At 44.9% G+C, this 15,057-nt stretch overlaps 1 protein-coding gene across 2 annotated transcripts in view; it reads right to left on the bottom strand.

Moving 5' to 3' along the window:
• NTN5 (netrin 5) overlaps window positions 1–15,057 on the bottom strand; it is a 37,004-nt gene that overhangs the window by 18,729 nt on the left and 3,218 nt on the right. The window lies entirely within an intron of this gene.

Raw genomic sequence — 15,057 nt, 5'->3', positions numbered from 1 at the left:
CCTGCAGGGCGGGCAAGGATGGGGCCAGCGGCGCGGCCTTGCCAGCCGCTGGGAAAGCGCCCGCCCTGCTCCAATGGGGCAGGTGAGAGGGGAAGCCCACGGCGCGGCCCAGCTGGCCGTGGGCAGTTGGTGCCTGCAGGGCGGGCAAGGATGGGACCAGCGGCTCGACTCGTGGAGCCGCAGTGCAAGGGCAGAAGAGCCGCATGCGGCTCTTGAGCCGCAGGTTCCCTACCCCTGGTCTACCATGACAAGCCATGCGATACATGTTTGTAGTTAGCTCCATTCTCTCAGTTGAGTCCAGTTAACTTTCCCACCCAAATGCACCCACCTCTTCTTACGACAACCACTGTCCCTCATGGCTTTCGTCCATGCATCCCATAATCCCCAGCACAGCTTTTTGTGTGGTCAGATAGGACCCCTCCTTCCTTTTCCATCAGAGGAAAAGCTGTTTGGATTCAACCTTCTGTCTACTCCAGGGGCCCCAGGTGAGAAGAACTTTTAGCACTCCTTAGAGATCGTCTGAACCAACTGCCACTAATCTGGCAAAGACTGTACTATCTGAGACTGTTAAGGAAACAACAACTGAATGGAAAACTCCTGGTGTCCTTTTACCACTGTGCTATAGAGAGTGTCTTAACCTACTGCATCTGTGTATGGTTCTCCAGTTGCACAGTGGCAGATAGGAAGGCGCTCCAAAGGGTGATCACTACTGCACAGAGGATTATCGGCTGCCCTCTCCCCTCCTTGGAAGAACTCTATAATTCCCAAAGCCTAAAGAAAGCCCAAAATATTCTGAGAGACCCATCTCATCCAGCACACTCTCTTTTTGAACTCTTACCATCTAGCAGACGATACAGGTCTATCAAAACTAGTACAAAGAGGCTTAGAGACAGCTTTAGAGCTGTGGCGATGCTGAACTCCGGGGCTTCGTGTTGATGTGTTTGGGGCTCTGTAGGGATGGGTGGAGGAAGGGGAAAGTGAGGATGGGGTATGAGTCTGAAAGTGTGTGCATCGAGGAATGCTGCTGTAAATTTTCGTTGTGCGTGCACAATGACAATAAATGCTTTTGTTTATGCCTGTCTCTATGGTCCACGTCTCGAACCAGAGAGACCGCAATCTTTTCTGTAGCAACCAAATGTGGAAACCCAGTCTCTTGCTTTTAACTGCTACACAATGAAACTGCTTGGCTCCACCCGAAGGATTCGGCCTTCTCTCCTCATCTTGCTCTCCCCCCGAACCTGGAAAATATTTCCACGATCCCTCTCAGGAGCCGAGCATTCGGAGCAGGAACCCGTCAGGGGTATTTCAAGGATTCGTTCTGCATTAGTACTGGGCATCCAACCCGTCAGTGACACAGGACTTAAAATAAACTTAGGTGAAGCCGAGGCAAAAGAATTCCCTGCAAACTGCCAGTCGGCAGAGCAGGTGGCGGCTGATTTAGGCACCCCGTGTTTGCTAGATTTTACACTTGGACGCTCTGCTTGCATCTCGGAGGCCAGGTGGCTGGAGACACTGCCGCTCCAGGAGGGGGGGTTACGGGAAGCATAAATCACAGCTAAAAGCTACTCCCCCACCCAGCTACTTGCACGGCCATCGGTTCTTGTGCTCTGTACTAATTCGTTACACATATGTTATGTCACCTTCTCCAAGCATGCTGTTTTGAGCTCATCATTCAGAAATAGAAGCAGAGACAACATTTTGGAAGCGAGAGGGGCTCTTTCTGTCCTTTCTCCACGTTTCAGGTCACATTGGATTATTTCTTAGGAGCACCAATATCTCCAATAGCTCTTGAACAACCCAATGGGTTGGATTCAGGCAGCGTTTTTTCTCTCTTTCTAGCCCAATTCCCCCCCATATTGAAGCCTCCATCCTGTATGTCTTTGGTCCACGCAGGTTCCATGATTCTGGCGTAACTTTGCTAATAGCCAAAAAGCTAATAGCCAAAAAGCTATTACCCTTGCGAATAGCCAAAAAGCTAATAGCTAATACCCTTCTTTTTGTCGAAGGCTTTCACGGCCGGAATCACTTGGGTGCTGTGTGGTTTCCGGGCTGTATGGCCGTGTTCTAGCAGCATTCTCTCCTGACGTTTCGCCTGCATCTGTGGCTGGCATCTTCAGAGGATCTGATGTTGGAAAAGCAAGTGGAGTATATATCTGTCCAGGGTGTGTGGGGAGTGTCCAGGGTGGGTGGGGAAACCTTGTCTATGAGTAACAAAGGTGGCAACCAGGTCAATAGTTGAGGGCATCTGAATAGAACTATATTCTATGTCCAGGTTGGTTTATCATGTGTTCTGCTATTGCTGATATTTGAAAAAACAGAAATTCTGGACCACTCTGAAAGCCACTACGTCAGACTACACAGAGAAGCAATTGAAATCCATAAGCACATGGACAATTTTAACAGGAAGGAAGAAACTCTGAAAATGAACAGAACTTGACAAGCTAGTGTTGAAAAATACTAGGGTCAAGACTGTGTCAAACCAGCTCCACACAAACACAGGATGACCATATAGACAAAAAAGAAAACAGGCCAGGATACTTCTATTCAGATGCTCCCACCAGTGACTCCTATATTCACAAGGTTACTCCCAGGCTATAGTCTTCATTGTTACTCATACTTCTATTCAGATGCCCCCAACTATTGACCTGGTTGCCGCCTTTGTTACTCATAGACAAGGTTTCCCCACCCACCCTGGACACTCCCCACACACCCTGGACAGATATATACTCCACTTGCTTTTCCAACATCAGATCCTCTGAAGATGCCAGCCACAGATGCAGGCGAAACGTCAGGAGAGAATGCTGCTAGAACACGGCCATACAGCCCGGAAACCACACAGCACCCACCCTTCTTTTTCTTTCACTAGAACGAAAGCTTGAACATATACATGTGTATACATGTAATTTTTTTATTAAAAATGGCATCGCTTAGGATTTTCAAAGCAAAAGATAAACAGAGGCGGTTTGCCGTTGCTTGCCTCTGCATAGAACATAGGTGTCAAACTTGCGGCCCTCCAGATGTCATGGACTACAGTTTCCATCATCCCCTGCCAGCATCATGCTGACAGGGGATGATGGAACTGTAGTCCATAACATCTAGAGGGCCGTGAGTTTGACACCTATGGCATAGAAGCTCTGGACTTCCTTGCTGATCTTCCATCTATGTGCTAACCAGGGGCAACCCTATTTAAATTCTGTAGTCTGCAATCTGAGCTAGCCTGGTGTAGAGGTTAAGAGCAGGTGCACTCTAATCCGGAGAACGGGGTTTGATTCCCCGCTCGGCCACTTGAGCTGTGGAGGCTTATCTGGGGAACTAGATTAGCTGGTGCACTCCAACACATGACAGCTGGGTGGCCTTGGGCGAGTCACAGTTCTTCGGAGCTCTCTCAGCCCCACCCACCTCACAGGGTGTTTGTTGTGAGGGGGGAAGGGAAAGGAGATTGTATGAGTCTCCTTACAGGAGAGAAAGGGGGGATAGAAATCCAAATTATTATTCTTCTATCCAGATCAGGGCTGCATGTGAGTAGCCTGTGCTCGACCTGGACAACCCAATCAGATCTCAGAAGCTAAGCAGGGTGGTCCCTGGCTAGTACCTGGATGGGAGACCACCAAGGAATATCAGGGTGGCTATGCAGAGGACAGTAACGGTTAAACCACCCTAGTTGGGCCCCTTCCGCACATGCAGAATAATGCACTTTCAATCCACTTTCAATGCACTTTGCAGCTGTGCGGAATAGCAAAATCCACTTGCAAACAATTGTGGAAGTGGCTTGAAAGTGCATCATTCTGCCTGTGCGGAAGGGGCTTTAGTCTCTTGCCTTGAAAACCCTACTGGGCTGCTATAATTCAGCTGTGGGTGAACTTCACTTTTACACACACGCAATAACCTTGCTGCAATTATTATGAGGTCTAAAAAAAGAAGACATAAGAAGTTATTTTAGAATACGTGGTGTTTTTTTTATTCCAGGCTTCAGTGTATCCAAGACTGCTGAACTTTGGTGTGAGTCGTCCCTCTGCTGCCCTGCTCTAACGAAATCTCTTTTCTCTCCCCTACTGGAGCCCGAAATAGCCAGAAAAGTCTTTGCCGTAGCTGCTGTGAAATACAAACAATATTCCTTTTCCCCCCGCAGAAGTATTTTTGTCCGCTTTCTCGCAGAGTTGTGGTCTGTGGAACCAAAAACGCTCACAGTATGAACGTTGGTGAAAAATCTATTAAAAGCCCTCAATTATTTTTTTCTTCTGCCGAAGCTCTCTGAGATGAAGCCCGTGAAGCGGCTTTCCAATTTGGGGTGTCAGCGGCAGATATCTAAAGCTCTTCCTTCATTCTCTCTCTGGCGAGCGCTCGTCCAGAAAAGCCTTTCTGTGCCCTAGACCCAGCTACTATTAGCCTCAGTAAAAAGGGGTCAGGAATCCTGATACAAAATGCTGCATTAGAGCAAATATTAGCTAATAGAGGCGGACGATTTTTTTAAATTTGGGAAACGGTACCCGAGGGAAACAGTTTAAGCCTTCCTGTCTCACACCACGAATAACATCCAAATTGGTCGACGCAGCCTCTGCTTTTTAAGTCAGAATAAATGTACGGAGGCCCAGCAACCGATTCCCCAAATAATGTTCGGCTTTGCAAGTCTGGGCCAGATACAGATAGGTACCGATAACCTTTAATGGCATCAGTTTAAAAGATTTGAAATGAATACAAAAATTAAAAGATGAAAACGCAAAGCAAGATTAAGATCGTTTGTTTATAACCGCGCATAAAAACCTGGCCGTTTGCTCTAGAGCAGAGGTGGGCAATTATTTTTTCCATGGGACTGCATAAGAAACAGAAAATATTGTGGAGGGCTGGGCCAAAAGGCAGGGGAGCGAGGCACTTTTGAAAGCCCCGCAGAAGTCGGCAGCCAAGGCAACCGGCTTCATATGGGCTTTCTTAAAGATCGCCAAGCGGCCCCCCAGCATGGCAGGGGGGCCAGTCAGGGTCATCCGGCGGGCCGGATGTGGCCCGCGGGCCGTATAATGCCCAGGTCTGCTCTAGAGCATCCCTGGATTTGTTGCTTAAAAGATAAACAGTCTTCTGCTGGTCTGTCCGGCACTCTAAGTCCATCAATAAGGTTGAGAGGAACTTTGCTCTGGCCCTGTCATGACGGGGGCAATAATACAGAACACGATGTACAGTTTCTGCAGTTTTCAGCGTGCAGATGCAAAAACGCTCGCTGTGGGGTGTCGTGGAGCCTTTCCCACCCCTCAAAGCGGAAGGAAGAGCATTACACCTGGCCAAAGTGATAGCACGTTGGTGCTCCGGGTCGGAAAGAGCGAACAAATACCTGGCCACACCTAGGCATCTGTATGGGGTACCAAGGGAGAGGGGAGAGCAGAACTTTTTTGCATGAGCCATCAGCAAGACTGGGCAAAGCCTGCTCTGTCCTCATTCAGCACCTGACACTGAGGGGCTTTCCCCACTACAGAAGGGAGCTAAGGTCGACTCAGTTCCCTTCAGTGGAGGGCGATTCCAGGCTGTCCCCACAGCAACTGAGTTGGCCCCATGGAACCGAGCTAAGTGGGCAGGATCATCTTGGTGCCTGTTTCGCTCCTCGATCGTGATTGGAGCTTGTGCTATGGCGGGAAACAGGAGCGTTCTCTCTCTCTCTTTTTACAGTTTTTACAGTTTACATCTACATGCGCTTTCTGCCCGCCATGACTCTCCCATTCTGCGCATGCCGCAAAAGCTGCTCGTGATTGGTTGAACAGATGAGGTGTCGTTTCGATGCTTCCCCACTTCGAAGCTTCGAAGTGGTATCGACCTTGTTCCGGCAGAAAGTGGTAGTTCATAACCATGTTGGCTGCACAAGGATGTCGCAGTTCTGAGGGGGGGAGGGAACTGAGACAAAACAATGTTGAGCTCGGTGGCAGTGGGGATTCACTGAGGCGAACCTAGGTAGAAACCAGTTCAACTCTTGTCAGTGGGGAAAGCCCCTGATTCTCACTAAAGATTCACAGCCATTGTGTCTGCGCTGCTGACTCCCTCTACTCCCTCGAGAAAGCAATCGGGGAAAAAAAATAAAAGGATTTTGTGGGTTCAGGGTTAGATATATTATTTTGACACACGCCTTTGCTTAAACAAACTGCAAGCAGCAGGGCTTCACGCTTGCCAAAATACCCGTCTCTTTTCCCGTTTACACTCACTTAGTCTCTCCCTTACACACACTATTTTGGCTTTCCATGATGTCAGAATTTTTGGCATTAGCTCCTCTTCTGAGGATATTTGGTTCTTGGCTCCCACTTGGGAATCTCTGTTTCATCTCCTTTTGCTGTTACACCAAGTGAAACCCAAGTAAGCGTTGTTGGAAACAAGGCCGCTCTTGACAGGGTCCGATAATACTTCGGCAAGAAGAAGCGGCAATCTGATCACCGTTAGCAAGCCTGCTTCTAGCTTGGCACTCGCTCGCCACAAAGTAGACCCTTTATCTAGTTTCAAGCTGTCCTCTCAGTGCGTAAATACCTACGTGTATAGTCACCTCTTCCAATTGCTACTGTTCAATTGGCAAAACATATTTTGGAAACTATCGCTTCCACTAGCACACAAGGCACCTGCATGAGACGCTCAAATACACAGCGATACACCTATTACGACGGTGCACTTTGTTCTCTGAAGAGGCGATGTATCCACTCGCTGAATAAAATATTCACATCACCTTACAACCTGTTCCATTTAACTGGAGATGTTGGGAATTGAATCAGAGACGTTCTCCGTGCAAAGCAGAAACTTTGCACTCCCTTGTATGTTGGAAATAATGTCTTCTTGCATGTCTTAGAAAACTATACTTTTCTCCTCAGAGTAAAAAACGAGGTGTTTATTGGGCCAAGGTAATATTTACCCATGCAGAAGATGGCAGTCCTTTATGGAAATCTTTAGGTCATGACCAATCATGTCTTGCTTGCTGCTTTTATTCTCCGTTAATGTTTTCCTTGAACTTTTCGTCAGCCTCGGTTAAGACAGAATGCGAAACTCTGGTTTAATAAAGACTACCTGTGGTTAGCATGATTGTCTGGTAAGCTACGGTTCATCAAACAGGGCTCTGAAACCATGCTTTGAATTTGGTCTATTAACTGTAGTCTTACATAAAGTTTTGGATGATGCACAAACATAGACGTTTGGCTGCTTTCCCAGCGGTGCCCTGAAAATCTCACCCAAAAAGTGCACCAAAGAAAGAAAAGAACCCAGGAGAGAGTCTGCCTGTCTGATTTAAGGGGCTAAGGAGGAACATACAGAGAAATTATCATTTTTTAAAAGACGTCCTTCATTTCCCATCCTGTTCTCATAAAACGCGACAGTATCCTATTTCTGAAAGATACACTGAAAGATACACCGTTGTAACACTTGGCAATTGTCCGTGTGTTAATGTTAGCATTATCCGAAATCCCGCTCAGAACTGACCACCATCCTTTCGAACAGTTAATTAGCAAGGGTTGTAATACGATCTGAATGTTATGAATATGGTATTTTCTTCATTGTTCCGTACGAGGCAGGACCTCGCGTGCTTTACGAACAAGCAAGGAATGTTTTGGAAGGCGGATAAATGTGTGAATGGTTTCTGAAACGTGCTGTAATTCAAGAAACTCTGAGCCATAATCAACAGAGTCTTGTTTGCATCTGTACAAATCGGGCAGGCTGGGAACAGGCAGCAATTAAGCTGTTGAATTTTTAATTGCTCCACTAATGAAGGCAGTTATTTGTGCCAATTTAAGGACACTTCTCAGGATTAGGTAGCGAAGTTTCTAATGAGTCAAACACATAACTAAATATTGGGACACAGTTAAGGGAGGGGCACAGTGACCCCCCCCACACACACACCTCTGCAGTAAAATGGCTTCTTACCCAATGAGTGTAAAATTCACAGTTTTGTTAGAAAATGTCCATTTTGCATTCTGATTAGGCTTAGAGATTGCCCCAATCCTGCACCCAGAGAGGACACCTGGGATGCACCTGAGCAATCATTGTGGAAAGAAGAGATTTTAATTAAGAGGACTACCAACTTGTAAAATTGTGACTCTTCCTAGTGATGACAGAAAAAGAAAAACCTGAGTTGGGAAAGATTTCTGTTTTCTTTGGCCGTTTCCCCTACTCTCAGCGTGCGTCATTTCTGGCGCACGCCCGGGCTTCCCCACGACCCCGCGCTCTGCGCAGGGTCATCAAAAGGCGCCTTTTTGAAGAGCGCCAGGAATGACGCGCGCGGAGGGGGCGCGAGAGCGGCAGCTTTGGGGCGGCTGCGTTGTCGCCGCCCCTGTAGTGGGGAGTGCCGCGGGACCCCGCTCTATTTGGGGAGAGTAGCGCGCAGCAGAAGGTAAGTGGGGAAAGGCCCTTTGTTGGGGAAAAAGACCTAGGAGAGGAAACCTCATTGAAATCTGGTAACTTGGGTCTTTAACCTGTCTGGTATTTTTCTTTACCATGAGGAGCTCAGAGGGCCCATTTTATTAACCGCATGTTTTATGCTGGTTTTTAAAACATTTTCTATCTTTCCCAAACCTGGCCCCCACTTTTTGGTGCATTACAAGCAGTCACCTTCATCCTACCGACAACTCACCAGACTCAGCCCCTCGACCAGATAAGATTGCTGCTCTCACCCTAACCTTGATTTTATCCATTGGCCAAATACTTTACGTTACCACAAGCTGGCAACCTTAGGCTCATTCCGCACATGCAAAATAATGCACTTTCAAACTGCTTTCAGTGCTCTTTGAAGCTGTGCGGAATGGCAAGATCCGCTTGCAAACAGTTGTGAAAGTGGTTTGAAAACGCATTATTTTGCGTGTGCGGAATGGGCCATAGTCACAGGCAGGAAGATGCAGTTTGGCCTGTTAAAATTTTTTCTTTGGGAGCAGAGAATCCTAAGGACAAGTTTTTTATCTGGAACCCCACTAAAGAACACCCCCAGCTCTACGGCCCCTTCCGCACATGCAGAATAATGCCATTTCAATCCACTTTCACAATTGTTTGCACGTGGATTTTGCTATTCCGCACAGCATTGAAAGTGGATTGAAAGTGCATTATTCTGCATGTGCGGAAGGGGCCCATGTGCTGGTTTTCTGCTGCATACTGAATACTACATGGCTACAGGTAGCGAAGAGAAGGGAGATAAATACTGGGGACTAGCATATGATGTGGGCATCATATGTAGTTTGGTAATACAGCTGTACAGAGCAAATCAAAGCTGGTCCACTCCAAAGAAAGTCCCATCTTATTCAATGGGACTTACTCCCAGAAAAGTATTCTTAGAACTACAGTGTCCATGGCCCTACTCCAGCACAGAATTAAGCACATTTAAGCTCATTGATTTTTCCCCTATTTGCAAAAAAAACCACAACCCATCTTTGCATGATTACTAGCTGTTCATCATTTTTATGGAGCATCCATATTTTGGAAGCTTTGTCCATAATAAATAGAAAACTTATTACAGACAAAAGCGAGTCCATATTTTTCTCATGTGAATCTCATCGGGCAACAGCAAGTTCCACGTGAAAAAATGATTAATCGAAGAAGAAGTATGCATCGCTGCCACGGACTGGATGAGATGCAGAGTCTTTTATCGAAATAATATCACCTGCGTGACCACTGGCCTCAGCTCCCTTCAGTTCCAGAGAATATAATTTCCCTGGGTCTTGGGACATCCTGCCCTCTGTTCTTTGAAGCATGGGCAGGAGAAAATGCAACAGACACAATACAAAGTGAAAGTTTCTAGAAAATAACCCCAAACTTTAGAGATATTTGAGGTGACCTTTCTCAGTAACCCGTAAACCATGCTCCAGTTTATCAGGAAGCGATTGCCATAAGCCTCAGATGTAGCTGATGTAGAAAACAGCTGAACGGCCCATGGTTTTCTTGGTTAAATGGGTCAACCTTCTACATACATTGATGGACAACATATGTTCGCAAATCGGAAAATTGTGTTGGTAAATCCACAACTAGTAAACTGCCTTCTGGTTTCAAATTGACAAATTTCTGCAGAAGCGTGGGCTTTTCCCACTTAAATCAGCAACTCGGGGTTTAGAAGGTCTTCCCACAAGATCCTGGCAGTGGGCAGGATCCAGTCAGCTTAAAGGGGTGAGGGAGTCCTTTGGATGCCCCCCAGAAGGTTATACTGGAATTTGCACGAACAAAAAAGAAGGTGTGACAGAGAGGCTGTACTAAGGAGGGGAACTGAGCAGGATTTTGTGAAAAAGCAGGCTGGAACCAACTCATGGTGCTGTAAAATAGCAAACGTAAGGAAAATGTGACAAACCGTTGGTTATACTTACGGCCAGTCTTAATGCTGTCCAAATTTATCTAACCTTTCCCAGAGGGAAGTCAGCAATGCAACACTGCTGTTCTTGAAAGGAATATTACAGATTTCTTTTTAAGTTCCAGGAATTTTTAAATGACGTACACACGTCTTAGAACTCTCAATAATGCTATAAAAATCGCTAACGTTTCTATTAGTTATTACTGCAGAGTGCTCTTCATTATTTTATTATGGCGTGATCATTTACTATTTTCTGGGTTTAATACATGCTTGTAATCTTCTTGTAAACTACACTGAACAGGGGAACAGAGCAGCGTACAAATGTTTTAAACGCATAATTGTCCCGGAAGGGGGGCGCCGGCATCTTTTTAGTACTCGGGAACACAATCATATCCATTGCTGTTGGGTGTTGTGCTCTTGTTTCTTTTGTGTAATACAACCCACAGCAAAGTTTTACAACATGTTGGAATCCCTAATGCCACATTAGATGACCTTTGACCTTTTGTAAATAAATTATTGCCAGATGACAGGAGAAACATTCCCCCTCCCTTAAATAACCAAACATCTTAATTTGCTAGCCAGTAAAGACATACCCGGCATTCAGCTTAGAACAAATGGAACAAAAATTGGGGCGGGGTGTGTGTGTGTTTCAGCACACAAACAGCCAAATAATTTCCTTTGGTCTGTCTTTGAAATAAATCCGCCACAATAGCAGAAGGCTTTCATGGACAGTTGCCCTGGGCGTTTGAAAATCAGGACCAAGTTATCTCACCTTGGAATGACTTGATTTGAAATCACTGCTCCTTCCCACTGCCCACAGCTCCACGAAAGACTAGTGGTTGCCACGTTGAGTATATGTACAGATGGGATTTTAAATTTCAGCTGAAATTATGGTTCCGCTACAGCAACAGTATTAATGTATTGTAGCTAAACAAAAGTCCAGTCCCATCTTAAAGCCTAGCAACATTTATTCCAGTGTGAACTTTTTGCCAGAGCTGGCTTCCTCAGATACAATGGAAGGAAAGAAAATCATTTTCCTAATTTTTATAGAAACGTTACACAAGGGGAAAGATGGACACTGTTCAGCTAAAAGAGGACTAGTACAGTAAATAAGGGGGTTCTGTGTGTGAGGACTCCTTCTTTCCCCACTCTCTCTGTAATTTTCTGCCAAAATGTGTCTGAGGAAGTGAGCACTTACAATAGCTCACTCTGGAGTAAATGTTGTTAGTCTTTAAAGCGCCACTGGATTTCTGATCTACGTTACATCGTTTTGATCACGTGGCTAGCTCCCTGGTACCCTACCTGCTCCTTCAATCCCCACCTAGTTGCAAGGTTATCATGAAGTGCCAATCAATTCCACTGTAGTTCCTCTACACAGAACACCTTATGTTTCATTCAAGCCTTTTTCTGTTGTTGTTTTTAGTGTAGCATTCCCTCCTTCCAAACACACAACTGCCAATCTTGCGTGGTCATTCTTAAAAGCTACATGCTGCAGGAGAACAGTTTGGCTGATTCCGCATGGGCCAAAAAAAAAGCAGTGTGAAACCGGTGTGAAAATGGTGTAAAAGGGTTTATACTGTTTTCACACCGTTTTCACACCACTGTTTTTGGCCCATGCGGAATCAGCCTTTGTGTGGCACAAGTGTAAAATTAGAGCCATCTATGAGCTCAAACCAAAAATCCACGGAAGGTATTGCCCACCGCATCGCTATGTGATCCAAATCACTGCTTGATTCAGGTTGTTCTTTTCTTGTCTTCTTCTAGTCAGCCTCCATAGCAGTTATAGGGATAATGATTCTGCCCTGTCTCTGAGTGGTGTAGTAGAATGACCCAACCGTTCTTGATACAGAGATGCCTCCAAATTACCAGCCTGTAAAGGAGGCTGCCTGCTTCATCTCTGCATGAATTACTGCTCTCGGGATGTGTCTTTCCAGTCAGAAGGCATGCTCAGAATCACAACCCAAGAAACTCAAGGAGTCAGTTCTCCTTTCATAGTCTAAAAATATAGCAGTGGGAGTGAAGAATCCTTCTAACTTTAATTCTGGTAAAAGCATGTCCCAAGTATCAGAAACCTTAAAAACCTCTTTCTACACTGACCTTTCCTTCCTTTCTGCAATTTTTTTTACAATTCTTAATTAATTCAATTTCTTAGACTCTTTCTCCTCTGTTCTCTCCTCTGTTCTTAACATGTCCGTCTTGAAATGCTGAGTTTTTTCCAGTCTGTATTTCTGATTTACTGTCATGTAAACTCCATTTTCTTTTCCTTTGACAGAGATTTGGTTTATCACCAATTGTGTTTAAAGCATTATCAGTCCTGATGTTATTAATATTAATTTCCTTATTGATTTCTGATGCTCAGATAATTGCCAGTGTCAAATGAAGAATGGAAAACCCGGGACTGCTAACTTGAAGGAACTAAACCTAATGGCCAACTCTTATAAAACATATCACCTCTCAGAAGAAGGGACATACACGCATTCCTTTCCCTTCCGTTTCATAAAGAAATATTGTAATTCAGGGATTTCTGGAATGTTACGAGGTGGTGTGTATTTTTAGTAAAGTATTGATAATGGAACAAATTTCATAGTTCAAAGAACAATAAGAACTCTTTCAAAAGGGTTCTGATCTCAAATTCTTTTGATTCAACTGGCTAATATTTTAAAAATTCTCTCCCTTGGCTTTACTATCTATGTTATGATCGAAATGGACAGATACACACACAGAGAGTATCATGCTTTTTAACAATTCAGGCATATTCCAGTATTTCACTTGTGGATATCCCTACAAATGTGTCTATGCTTAGACTTAACCTGCAATTCTGTTAATGGATGAACGGTGTTAGACTGTCCAAGAATTTGCCCTCTGCTTTCAAATGTGCACTAATTATTCCTGTTGTTATTATTACCCCACTCGGCACGTCAGCAATTTGATGAATCATTAACTTTTAATTTGAGATAATGAATGTGAGGACAATTACTTGAGGCCACATCATGGATGCCAATTGAAGCTCTTGTTTTGAGACCAGAAGGGCAAAGAGATGTTTGCTTAGATCTCTCCCATTGGAAATCAAATAGCATTGAAAATAGCTAGCTTTGGTTGGAGGGTGACCAAAAATTAAAGGGTTTTTTTAAATTAGTGTTTTGTTTAAGCTTCAAAGGTTTTAGGGTAGGAGGCCGGATTCATCCCCCTCCAAAGCTAACAGCAAAGTAGGGGTCTCAGCTACCTTCATCAAAACAAAACAGGATCGGACAAAATGCTGAAAGGGGGTAGCTAATGCCATCAGAGATCTGTACTGTTTCTAAACCACGTATTGCATAAATCCCCCTAAATATGAGTTTTTCTGCCTCAGGTACTTTGAGAGACTCAGCTCATTCGTGATGCAGTTGCCTGTTGATCCTTTCAAAGGTCTACAAGCCTTTTTGAAAAAGGGTTTTTAAGAGGGTGGTGGTGGTGGGGGGAAACACATTGCATTAATGTTGAAATCTACTCACTGTTGCCATGATACAGATTACAAGTAGATGGCAAAAACCCACAGTCCCTTCTACAGATAAAACGGTTTGGTAAAGGACAGACAATAGCTCAAGCCCTAAAAAACAGCAGGATGAAGTGAGTCCCATTTAAAGCTAAGTAACATTTTCTACATTCATAATTTGGGACTGAGGTGGAAATCTGAAAGGTTTTGTAATGGGGAAGATGGACAGCCTAGCAAAATACCTCAATGGCATCTCCTCTCTTTTCATTGCATTCTTGGCAGAATAAAGCATAACGTGAATATGAGTATATGCGCAAGAGTTATCCTGTGTTTTCAATAGGATTCGGATCTGAATGATTAGGTACACTTTCCCCTGGCCCTTAAAAGGGAAACCAAAATAAATGTGGAAAATGTATCACTGCCTCCACATCTCAATATAGTGAAATGCGGCAACACCCCTACTTAAAGCTCCACAACTGAGGCAGCACGCCCCCCGTATTGTACAGCAGTTTTATTGTTTACCTTCTCTGTTACTTCAGCTAAATACATTTAGCGATTTTACAGGTCTTAAGTCACTGGGGGGGGGGGGAGATTTTGAAATGGGCTGCCTGCTCTCCTAGCAATATAAACTATTTGCATTTAAAATAGCCATTTTTTTTAAAAAAAGGAAATAGTCTGTAGATAAGAGGAATTTTTTTTTTTTACAGCGAAGGGATTTAAGGGTATACTCTTCAAACAGTTCGGCTTCTCTTTCCAGACTTGGATTCCGTCTGTCAAAGGACCCCTGGAAACTGCCGTGGATTCTGGGGAAGGTTCTCAGTGTGTATGTGGCTTACCAGCACAACTCTTGCTTTGTGTAAACTGAAAACTGCAACGCAGTGCACACCCATGGACCCCTGTGGCTGCACATTGCAGGACAGTCAGTGGAAGCAGCCACAGTGTCTTTTAGGGCAACCATTCCAGTATTTGGGTGTTGTGGTTTTTCCGGGCTGTATGGCCGTGTTCCAGTAGCATTTTCTCCTGACGTTTCACCTGCATCTGTAGCTGGCATCTTCAGAGGATCCTCTGAAGATGCCAGCCACAGATGCAGGTGAAACGTCAGGAGAAATTGCTACTGGAACACGACCAGACAACCCGGAAAACCCACAACACCCAAGTGATTCTGGCTGTGAAAGCCTTCGACAATACATTCCGGTATTCATGACTGTCTCATTCGGGATTTCTGGACTAGCCCAACCCTCACCCCCTGCCATGCCTGCTTAGAACACAATTTGAAAATCTAGTATGAAGACCGGTTCAGAACCTTCCTCTG

This window comes from Sphaerodactylus townsendi, linkage group LG15 (assembly GCF_021028975.2).
Source record: "Sphaerodactylus townsendi isolate TG3544 linkage group LG15, MPM_Stown_v2.3, whole genome shotgun sequence".
Classification (NCBI taxonomy): Eukaryota; Metazoa; Chordata; class Lepidosauria; order Squamata; family Sphaerodactylidae; genus Sphaerodactylus; species Sphaerodactylus townsendi.
This window is presented reverse-complemented; position numbering and strand designations above follow the sequence as displayed.